General features: G+C 48.4%; 1 long non-coding RNA gene across 1 annotated transcript; it reads right to left on the minus strand.

The window, feature by feature from the left end:
* Window positions 1–247: 247 nt before the first annotated feature.
* LOC127197510 (uncharacterized) lies at window positions 248–10,725 on the minus strand. Its single transcript, XR_007831688.1, has 3 exons — window positions 10,365–10,725; window positions 8,662–8,840; window positions 248–541 (listed from the first exon to the last, which is right to left on the minus strand). It is a non-coding gene; the product is annotated as an uncharacterized LOC127197510 (long non-coding RNA).
* Window positions 10,726–11,220: the final 495 nt, after the last annotated feature.

Consider the following 11,220-nt stretch of genomic DNA (forward strand, 5'->3'; position numbering starts at 1 on the left):
AGTCATGGGCTGATGGCCTGCGATGGCCATCAGATGCAGGTTAGAGTGGCAGCCTGGGGATGCTCAGGGCTTGATCACCAAAGTCTGATGCCATTCTTGGCTGAGGCTTCTGGGAACTCAAGTACATCTTTCTTCTCAGGTCTTCCAGCTCACCCAGCCATTTTAGCTCTTTTGAAAAACCAAGATTCCCTGGGATTACTGGCCTCGTGGGATCAGACAGTTTGCTCCTGGTGGCAAGTCATGACTACTTGGCTCAGTATTTTAGGCACTTCCAGGGGGTGTCCCTGCAGGGCTACTAAGTCCCTGATAACCACGTTCATTTCTTCCCCAAGTCTCTCTGTCATCAGCGTGTAGATTCAGTGTTGAACTCCAGGCTGCTCAAAGATGTGTTCAATCCCCAGCAAGGACTCCCGGAAGCCTCAGTTGATGATAACCTACAGGGCAGACACAGATGTCATGGTTAAAGCCAGGGACAGAGATGGCATGGCTGAAGCTCTCCATCAGACTGGTGCTTGTGTACTCCTGGAGCAGGTGCTTCCGCCTGTGAAGGAAGTGAGCATAGGCTTTCAGGAAGGTACCAACGGATGTCATCTGGGAAGTGGCCCCTCTCATAGTGAGCACTGAACACTAGCACTGAAGCTAGGACTACCTACCCAAAGCTCCTGCGGGTTCTCAGATGTACCAGGGAAGCCTAGTGGGTTCTTCCCAGGCTTGTTGGGTTCTGCTCCTCTTTGCTGTTTCCTCAGGGAGTACAGAAACTCCTGGGGACGACACTGGTTGGCCTGAAGCTAGCTCGACAGAGACTACCATACAAAGGTTTTGTCTGTAGCATCTAGGAACAGAATAGACTTCGAATCCCTTTACTTCTAGGCCAAGTCAAACTCCATGGGAGGAAAAGGAAAACCTGGGGGACCTGGGAGCAGAGCTGTCCTTTGAAGCAGATGGGTTTAAACCAGGCTCTTCCATTTCATCAGCAACAGGACAGGCAGACACTGCTCCAGAGGACAGAGGCACAGAGACGTGGAAGTAGAGCAGCAGATGAGATGGGGCTGGTGCTGAACATGAAGCTGTGGTGGAGGAGGACACCTAGGGACCTAACTGTGGAACTGCCATGTGCCTGAACCTTAGTAGTGATCACAGGCACATGCAGTGGTGGGGAGGGGAATAATGACACAGACACAGAGACAGGGAGAGAGAGAAAGACAGACAGACAGAGACAAAGAGAAAGAATATAAATATCAAGGGAGCAAAAGCCCAGGTTCCATCTCAAGCAGCAGCAGTAGCAGTAGTAATAATAATAAACAAACAAGTTGCATCAAAGCCAAGGATGTGAGCGGGGCTTCATTGGCAGGGGGCTTGTCTTACATGTACTACACACAAAACTGGGTACAGTTGCACAGTGCTGTAACCCCAGCATTAGGGAAGTAGAGGCAGGAAGATCAGAAGTCAAGGTCATCCTCAGACTACCTAGCTTTTCTGGGCAGACATCATCCCACATTCTCGCATCTCCAACATCCTGGAGTCTCCACTATACCTTAGACTTCACCTTCACAGCTTCATGCATATCCTGCTTGGAGGATTCTCACAGGGAATCTGACCCTAAAACATGTCACCTGGCCTCACAGGTTTATCTTTGGAATGCTGATACAAAGATCCACATGGTCCAATAACCTTGGAATTCTACGAGCCTGAAAAACTAGCACCACATGGACAATGACCAATTCTGCTTCTAGCTTGAGAAGCAGACAGGCCCAGATGTGCCAAATGCGCCCAAGCAGCTGAAACCAGGAAAACATTTCCTTGGGTGACTCTTGACCAGTAGGGTACCCCTTCAGCTTGCTGTCTCTTTAGAAGTGAACGTTTCTCTAACAGCCTGGGAGCTTTAGGTCTCAGAGCTTACTTTGAGAGTCAGGATACCATTCCTATTGTCCCAGGGTAAAGTACAAGGCTTCTAATCTCTATAAAAATGACATGCCTTGGGGCTAGAGAGAGGAATGGCTCAGTAGTTAAAGCACATACTATTCTTACAGGGGCCCTGAGTTTGAGTTTGATTCCCAGCACCCATACCAGGGAGTTCACATCTGCTGGTAACTGCAGTTCTGTGGAATCTGACACCCCTCTGGCCTCCTCCTCCTCCTCTTCCTCCTCCTACACACACACACACACACACAAATTAAATGTTTTAAAACAGGCTCACAGTGACACAAAAACATTTTTAAAAAATGCAGCTCATTTGTCTACATTTGATTTGTCTGCAACTTCAGCTGTTTTCACACATCTTTTCTTGCCCAATACACATTTTTTAATCTTTTTGTCTCACTCTTTGCTTTTAGTTCTCACTATAAATCTGGCTAAAAGGCAGCAATGATGACGCCATGGCCTGAATATTGTAGTCTTGACATTTCCTCTGCCAAGGAAATCTGCCCATTGCTTTTTAAAATTCAGATTCACTCAAACATAGATATTCTTTACCGAAATGTAACACAACACCTAGCACAATTCCCAATAGAATCCTGTCCCCATCTGAAACTAATGAGCAGCCTACTGTCTTCACTTCTATGAGCATTCTGGCCATTTATGCCCTTGCCAGGCTCATTCAAGTACTCTTACAGTATACCCTGTACCCCTTCTACACTACTTCTGCAGGTGGTTCCAAAGGCCTATGAACCACCTAGTCTGCCTTACCACTGAGACAATCCCACTTCACTGGCAGCAAGTTTTCATATTGGCTACTTGACATCATTGTGACCTGACAGAACTAAAGACAGGAAAAGCTTATGTTGGCTCACAGTTTCAGAGACCACTCTGAAGACAAAGGGCACAGGAGAAAGGCTTGATTACATCCTGGCTGACCAGGAAGCAGAGTGTGAGCTACGGCCAGGGTGGGTACAACCTTCAAAGACTGGCTGCTTGTGCTCTAGTTTTGCCAGCCAGCACCCACTGCTTAGTCTCTGGCATCTTTAAAGTGCTGCCCCAAGCTGGAGACCAAGCACTCAAAACATGAGGCCATGGGAGAAGTTCAAGAGTCAAACCATGGGAGATGCCTAGCAACGTGATCTTCAGTGCTGCCTCTAAAACACAGAAATTCCATAATTTAAGACTTTTTTTTTCTTAATCTGCAGGCATGTACACCTGTATTAGCAGTTTTCATTTTAATGATTTTATCGAACTTTTGCAGAGTCAGTTTTGATAGTGAAAAAAACCATGAGGACAGAAAGCCAGAATGGAGGACTGGCAGACAGCATGCTGAGAAGTCGTCCATGTCTCTTCCTCTGGACAGCCTTTCACTGTTCCCTGCTGATGCTCTTCCGGAAATGGCTCTTAGTGGGCCTCTCACCACATCTCTCAGCACTACTGAGTCAAGTCACCACTCTCTTCTCTAATCTCTGGCTGGGCCACTCGGCTCAATTTCCTCAGCACCATCTTCCCTCCTGCTGCTTCATCCTAACTTCTCAGAGCATTGTCTTCCAAACACAGGTCTGCCTGCATCACTCTAGTCCAAAGAGCCCACAGAGGCTACCAGGGAAATCAGCTGAGCCCCGGGCCTGGCTGGTGGGCCTTTTCTCCCCATAGGTCATTACCATGCTCCAGACAAGAAGTCCAGCATCTATCGGGCTGATCAGACTTACCCTTCATGAGTCCCTCTCAGCAGCTTCGTCTTATCAACTAGCCCCAGTGGTGCAGGTGGGCTTGCCCAAGGCCCTGCAGCTAACTAGTGACAAGTGCCAGGACCAAGTCTGAGGGCTTCAAGTCTAATGCTGCTTCAGCCCAGCGGGGGAGGAAAGTGCTAGAAGGGCCAGTTCCCCTGCCTTGAGACTCAGCTGTGGGCATGCTGTTTCTGAAGCTGTGGGGCTTCCATCATTTAGGATTCTTCACTCTATACCTTAGCTCTGCATTAAATCTCCATCTGCCAAAAGAAGCACATAGGGCTGGAGAGATGGCTCAGCCATTTAAGGCTAGGCTCACAACCAAAAATATAATAAGAGTTCGGTTCCCAGCACCCACGGCTGTCTCTCCAGCCACAAGAAAGAAAGAAAGAAAGAAAGAAAGAAAGAAAGAAAGAAAGAAAGAAAGAAAGAAAGAAAGAAAGAAAGAAAAAAGAAAGAAAAAGGAAAGAAGAAGCAGCACATAGATAGTACAAAAGTTTTGTTTCATTTCGTTCTGGGCATCTGGCCTGTTTACTTACTATTGTAGACTAGGCTAGTCTCAAACGTGTGGCAATTCTCCCACTTTTGCCTCCCCAGTGCTACAATTCCAAGGATGCTATACCATGCCTGGCAACAGTGACATTTTGAGTGTTTAATTATGGCAGATTTTCATATTGGTCCATATTTATCCCAATTACTGTCTCTTGTTGCCCTTCCCACCAAATGCCACCTGCAGGCCAGAAGAGGGCATTAGATCATATTATAGATGGTTGTGAGCCACCATGTGGTTGCCAGGAATTGAACTTAGGGTCTTTGAAAGAACAGACAGTGCTCTCAACCGCCAAGCCATCTCTCCAGCCCCTACTTTTTGTCATTTACATGTATATATACATATATTTGTATATATAAAACAGTTTCCACATATGAGTCCATCTTATTTGACTTATCACAGTGTGGGTACTTCTTACCCATCTTCCTGCAAATTACACACAGAAGACAGGAAGCCTTTTCACTCATGACACGGCTGGTTTCAGATTACTACCGGGGCGCACAGGGTGTGTACACACAGAGGCAGTGGCAGGCCCTGATTCAGGTTCTGATACCCAGAACTCTCCTGTAAAGACAAAGACAGCACTAGAGCCAGATTGGGCAGGATTAAGAGCACAGGGCACAGGCAGTTCTGTCATCAGTGGCTTCCAGGGGACACTCGGACACCATTTTCCTTTCCTGTGGGGTAGCTATCCTGGAGTGAGGTCTTTCTCAAACCGCCAGGAGTGAGGTGGAGGTGTTAATTGCCCCATGGCACAGTGCAGAGATTATGTAGCAACAAAAATGCTGAGAAGGACCTGCATGTACTACTGCAGATGAATGCACAGGCTGAGTGAGGAAAGCAGCTATGGAACCGAGGAACTATTTCTTTCAGGAAAACTATTTCCACAAGGAAATGGAACAGCAAATGGCTCGGTGTACCATGCACAGATTAAATGCAGCCACTAGGCGGAAGGAAAAAGCAATTCCAACAGTATTTGGGCCTTTGGTGGGTCTCTGAAACAAACAGCGCCCTTTACTAAACACCCTCCACTCCCTACCCAGGTGGCTTCAGTGTCCCCATCTTGCCTCCATCACCATCCTGTAGGGGAGGGCAGCTGAATGGTGTGGAACAAGGTGGCAGGCACCTGAGAACCCAGGCAGCCATGGCCTGACTTCTTCCTGTGATAAATGAGGACGAGAGCCGAGCCAGGGGCTTTCTCCCACTTCACATCTTAGAACCAGTTTGTCAGACTGGCCTAAAAGATGATGAAAGATGGTTTGTGTGTTCAGATTCTGCTGTGTCTAGAAAGATGGAGCAGAGAAGTGGACCATGCTTTTAAAAAAATGCTGATAGGAAATCTGGATATGGCGGCTCACATTTATGATCCCATCACTCAGGAGGCTGAGGCAGAGGACTGCCATGAGTTTGAGGCTGACCCAGGCATGTATATAGTGCATTACAGGCCAAAAAAAATCTTGTTGAAAAAAAAAAAAACCTTTTAAGAAGGAAAAAAAAAAAAAAAATGCTGGCTGCCTGAGAAGGTAGGGCTTCAAAGAATGAGGTCAGAGCCTAAAATGGTGCTGAGTCGTGGACTGTAGTCACCGGGCCACAGGCTCTTGGCCGACACTGCATTACTAATCATCTGCCACACATCCACCTGTGCCCGTGTGCTATTTTCTTTTCTTCTATTTTTTTCCAGGCAGGATTTTGCTATGTTCTTCAGGCTGGACTCAGCCTCCCAGATATGAGGGTTGTGGGTATGAGCTTGGATTGTGGTGGTTTTTAACTTTAATTTCATGCTACGCAATATAAAGATAGAAAGGATTCTGTGAAGCTAATTGTGTAACTACTATGAAAGAAGAAATGTCAGTGGCTGTGGCATCAGATAGATCTCTCTGTGCACCATGCTAGGGAGACCAAAAAAAAAAAAGCTGTTATACACAAAGACTCTCTACCTACCCCCTGAACCCCAGGAGCTACTTGCACAAGCCTCTTCATACCTACATGCTCTCATGATCCACCAGTGGAAGGACCCTGGACAAGAGCCACGATCTCAAACCACACTCATGGCTTTACATAACGATTGCATGCAGCTGTTCCACCTCTTACCTCTGGGTGGCGCGGAATGAGAAGAAGGTCGCTGAGGCAACAAAACCTAAACCTCCCTGAGTTCTAGACCTTTGATCATCACCTTCCATCCTGGGACCCCCACTTAAGACATCCATTCATCCAGACCCAGCCCAGCACTGTTGGGGGCCATGGAGCTGAAGGAGGTTAAAGAATTTTTTTTCTATTATGAAGGAAATCACAATTGAGATCAAAGGAGTTAGTGAGACGGATGGGGTTGGGGGATCCCAAAGTTGTCCCAGAACCTCAGGAGACGGTGGTCACTGCCACAGGAGACCACCCCCACAGCATATCCACTAGTCCTTGGAGCTCAACACTGCCAATCCCTACGGTCCGAGACATCCAAGCCTTCACTGACCAGCCTTCTGAATCCTGCTCTTAACATGGACCCTCTCTGTGCAGATAGGCACCCCACAAATGGGTTGGAACAGGTAAGGGGGGATCAGGTGACTGACAACTGAGCTGAGATAGCTATAGCCAGCTGTGGGGATGGGGGCAGGGGCCAGGAGGCTCAGATTCATTGGCATGTAATGGCATATGCCTGGGACAAGTGTCAGACCCAGAACAGAGCAGCAGGCTAGACAGGAAGAAGGCCTGAGGTGCTGTTCTGGCTTGGTCCAGTATACAGATGGGTATTAGTCCAGTATACAGATGGGTATTAGTTCCTTCCCCTACCGAGCAAGGACAGAGGGCAAATCTCTGCTGGTCTCACATGCTTCTCGGGGTACTCCTCAGAGGGCCTTAGTGGCCCCCCCTCCTCTCCTGCTGTACCTTGACACCATTTGCACTGGGGGTAAGCCCAGGCTGGCTGCAGAACTACCACCACAGCCCCTCAGTGCAAACAGCAACCCTCAGGGGAGGGAGGCAGCGGCTTGGATCCAGGGAAGTGGAAGTGGCCTCTGCTCTAGGCAGGTTCTCCAGCACCTGGGAGGCAGACTGAGCAAACAAAGGCAGCAGGAGGAAGGCTGTCTGTGAGGCAGGCAACAGTTTCTTGTCTGGACAGGTTTCCTTCCTAAGTGCGTGTGTGGCCAAGCACACAGCAGGTAGGAGGAGGGAAGGGACCAGACTCTCACTATTATAGGTAAAGGTTCCTCACTGCATTTTCTGCCTTTGGGCCCCTCCCACATGAGGACAGACAAATGATGGCTACTAAAGTGCCAGGGCCTCCACGCCTATAATCCCAGCACTCAGGAGGCAGAGGCAGGCGGATCGCTGTGAGTTCGAGGCCAGCCTGGTCTACAAAGTGAGTCCAGAGACAGCCAAGGCTACAGAGAGAAACCCTGTCTCAAAAAAAAAAAAAGTGCCAGGGCCTCTGGCATTCCCTCTCTGACTTCGGCCCACCCTCCCTAAGGGGGCGCTCTGGAACTCAGGGGCTTGTGGCTAGGGTATAAGAAGGCAAAGGGAGAAATTGATGCTTTTCATTGTAAAAAGCCTCTTGTTATCAATGACAGCCACGTTAGAAAGATCAATATGCTCGGTACAGCTCAAGAGTACTGTGCATTAGCATGTACAAGGCCAGTGCACAAACGTACAACACACACACACACACACACACACGAAGAGGTTCCCTATATCCCATCCCAGTGTTGACTAAGCTCCAGATTTATAGATCATAACATTTGAGGAGCCGCTCACCTTTTTCTACTGTTCCCTCTCACATACATCTTTCCCCACAATGTCTCCGCTCCCTTCTCTCTTTCCTATTCATACATTACCTGGGAGGAAATGCCTTTCTCCTCTCCTCTCTGCCCAGATCCTGCCCACTCCGAAAGCCAGGCCTATCTGCCATTCCGCTTACAAGCAGAAGGTGAAATAAAACATCTGCAAAGTGGGGCTCCAGGCCTCGATCCCAGCACTAGCCTCTTTGGGAGAGAGCCAGCCACTGGGTTAAGTTGTAGGTGAGAGGTCTGTCTAGCTCAACACTTCAGGATGAACACTGGAGGGCTACTAAGGACCAGCACCAGGCAGGGAACCCAAGGCTCAGGTGACAGCTCCCTCCTACCTCCTTTGTCCCAGTTCCTGCTCATGCCTGAATGCCACAGGTGTCACCAGAACCGTGGGCTAGGAGTGTGGCTTAGTGGAGGAGTGCCAGCTAGCCTAGCATGGAGAAAGTGCTGGGTTCCACCCCCAGTACAGACAGAAAGGAGAGGGAGAGAGGAAGGAAATAACCAAAACAAAGGACCTCCCTCCATCCCCCAGAGCTTCAGCCTTGGCCCTATTCCAGCACTTGGTTCCCACCAGCAGGGGCCTCTTGCGTGTGCCCCCTCCTCTCTCTCTGGTTGCCTCCCTCCACAGGTAGGGCACCATGCTCTCTTTCCAGGTAGTGAAGACAGGAAGAAGAGGCCCAGGGCTTACCCAGCACTCATGAAGACCAATGCACTGGAGAATCTCTGTTCAAATAGTTCCTTGAGGCCACTCTTCTTCTCTGGGATTTTGTCATATTTCTGATAGTAGATAGATGTTCATGGCTTCGACATAAGGGTCACCGTAGCTTGGGCTTGACTGGCTGATGTGCATGACAGGTGCTTGCCTTACTGTGGACAGAAGAATCATTGGTCTAAGGATGATGCCCAAAGGGTAGAGTAGAGAGACAGCTCTAGTGCCCACCCCATTTATGACCTGGGACAAATCACTTCATCTTTCTTCACCTTCCCCTTGTAGTGAGAATTTTGGAGTTTTGGTTTCCTTGAAATACACAGAAATATTATAAGAATATGTTTCTGTTTTAATCCTAGGTGTGGGGATAGAGGATTGCTTCATAGCAGCTATGATTTGCAGAGGCATGGGTTTGCTAGCTACAGATCGTTTCTGCTGTTGTGTGATGTTTGGAATTCTGGGAACTTTTCAGAGTGTAAATAGAGCCCCATAGGTGGGATGCTGGTTGGTGGTTGGATGCTGTTGGTCACAGTTTGTTAAGTAGTCATGTGCAAAGAAGAAACAAGAAGAAAAAATTAGATATCCTGATGGCAAAGATCAAACTTGACCCAAGGGGCTTGCCACCCTTAATCAGCAAGGAGTAGTCTAATGAAAACATCACCCCCTTTCCGTTGTATCCTTTCTTTCCCTCCTATCTAGTGTTAAAGGGTTGAAAGGGAAGAAGAAAGGGAGTGACATTATTGATAGACTACTTCCTGCTGATTAGGGGTGTCGAGCTCCTTGGGGCAAGTTTGATCATCTCCATCAGGATCTCTAATTTCTTCTTGTTTCTTCTTTGTGCATGACTCCTTAACAAACCACGACCAGCAGCAACCAACAGCATCCAACCGCCAACCAGCAACCCACCTATGGGGCTCTAGCATTTATTTACCCTCTGAAACAGAATTCCAAACCACACAATCGAAGAAACTATCTGCAGGTGGCAAAACCGTGTCTCTGCTAGAGCACAAGGCAAATTATAGTCAGCTGCTGCGAATCAGTCCCATATCCCGACACCTGGGACTAAAACAAAAGCATATTCTTAAATTATTTCTGTTTTTTTTTTTTTTTTTTTTAAAGAAACCAAAGTTGCAAAATTCTCACTACATTCCCCTACTGGAAAAAGGGAGATAGTAAAGGTTTGCTTTCACACAGAGCTTTCTGAGGAAATACATATTTGATTAATAAAGCTCTGAGTTTAAAAACCAAGCTAGAGAATGTGGGAGCATCCTTTGTGTGTGCCTGCCTCCTCCACATGCTACTCTGGTCTTTACAGATGTCTCTGGTTATTCAGGAGGCCAGTCACTAAAAGGGACAGAGCAGAGCCAGCCTGCTGCTAGTGTCCCAGAAGTTGTGGATCAGATGTCAGAAACTCCTTAGCTTTCTGTGGGGCCCCTCAAAGTTAGAGAGTGGAGGGAAAGAGGGAAGGAAAGAAGGGCAGGGCTGGGAGGAGAGGACATCAGAATGACAGGGGGAAATAAGGGTCATGGAAGGAGCCTGAGAGCTGAGAGGCAGAAAGGAGGCAGAACAGGGCAGGGGAGGCTGCAAAGGGCCAAGGAAGATAAATTAAACCATACAAAGGAGCAGGCAAGAAGCCAGAGGACAGGGTAGAAGACAGAGCCTCCAGAATTGGGGGAACCTACCCTGCCCAGGTCACGCTGGTGCTCCAGGAAGGAAAAAATCCAGGGTCCAGAACTTGGGAGGTGGCTACACTGTTGCCCTTCCACAGGGTATCAGGGGTGCAGAGAGATCCAGCAGCAGACTCACAGCCAGCACAGGATGAGAGAATCACTTGGAATCTGTAAGTTCTTCTGTGGTACTCAGCCATGCCAGTAAGAGTCTTGACTGCTAGGGCCAAGCACGAGCTGGGGCATTTGGGAGCAGCCTTCAGTGCAGAAGGGCTCACACCATCATGCAATGGGACTGAGCCACTGCATAGGCCCAGACTCAAAGCAGATGTGATCTGGAGGGTCTCAGGTCAACTGCGTTGGAAGGCCCCCAGGGCAGGCACCTAAGTCCAGGAAGGAAGACTCCACTCAATCAATTTTCACAGCACTGCAGAGAACTTGGGAACAGGAAATTTCCTGGACGGCTCACTGTTGCCTCAAATCCATAGAATACCACCTGCCACGCAGGATTGGACAAATGGGCCAATGTTGATGAAGTGTGCCCTTTGCTCTAAGTGCCTCTAGGGCTGGTCAGGAAAGTGGGGCTTAAAAGCAGCATGAAGTTCAAGTACATGTCCTGGGTGCAGGCAGTAAATAGCCAGCCAAGGGTGCAGGCCTAACAAGATTGATTCTGTCCTTAAGTCAAGGCTGGGAAATGGTCGGCACTGTTTTTGGTGATGTTGCGGCTGTTATTAACTTGTGATACTAGGATGGAACCAAGGCCTTGACAAGCACTCCAGACAAGCTTCCTGTCGCTGGGCCACATCCAGGCTAGTTTTTCATTTTCGGACAATCCTACTCTAGTTTGGGAAACAACACATTACACACCTGG

Source organism: Acomys russatus, chromosome 13 (genome assembly GCF_903995435.1).
Source record: "Acomys russatus chromosome 13, mAcoRus1.1, whole genome shotgun sequence".
NCBI lineage: Eukaryota > Metazoa > Chordata > Mammalia > Rodentia > Muridae > Acomys > Acomys russatus.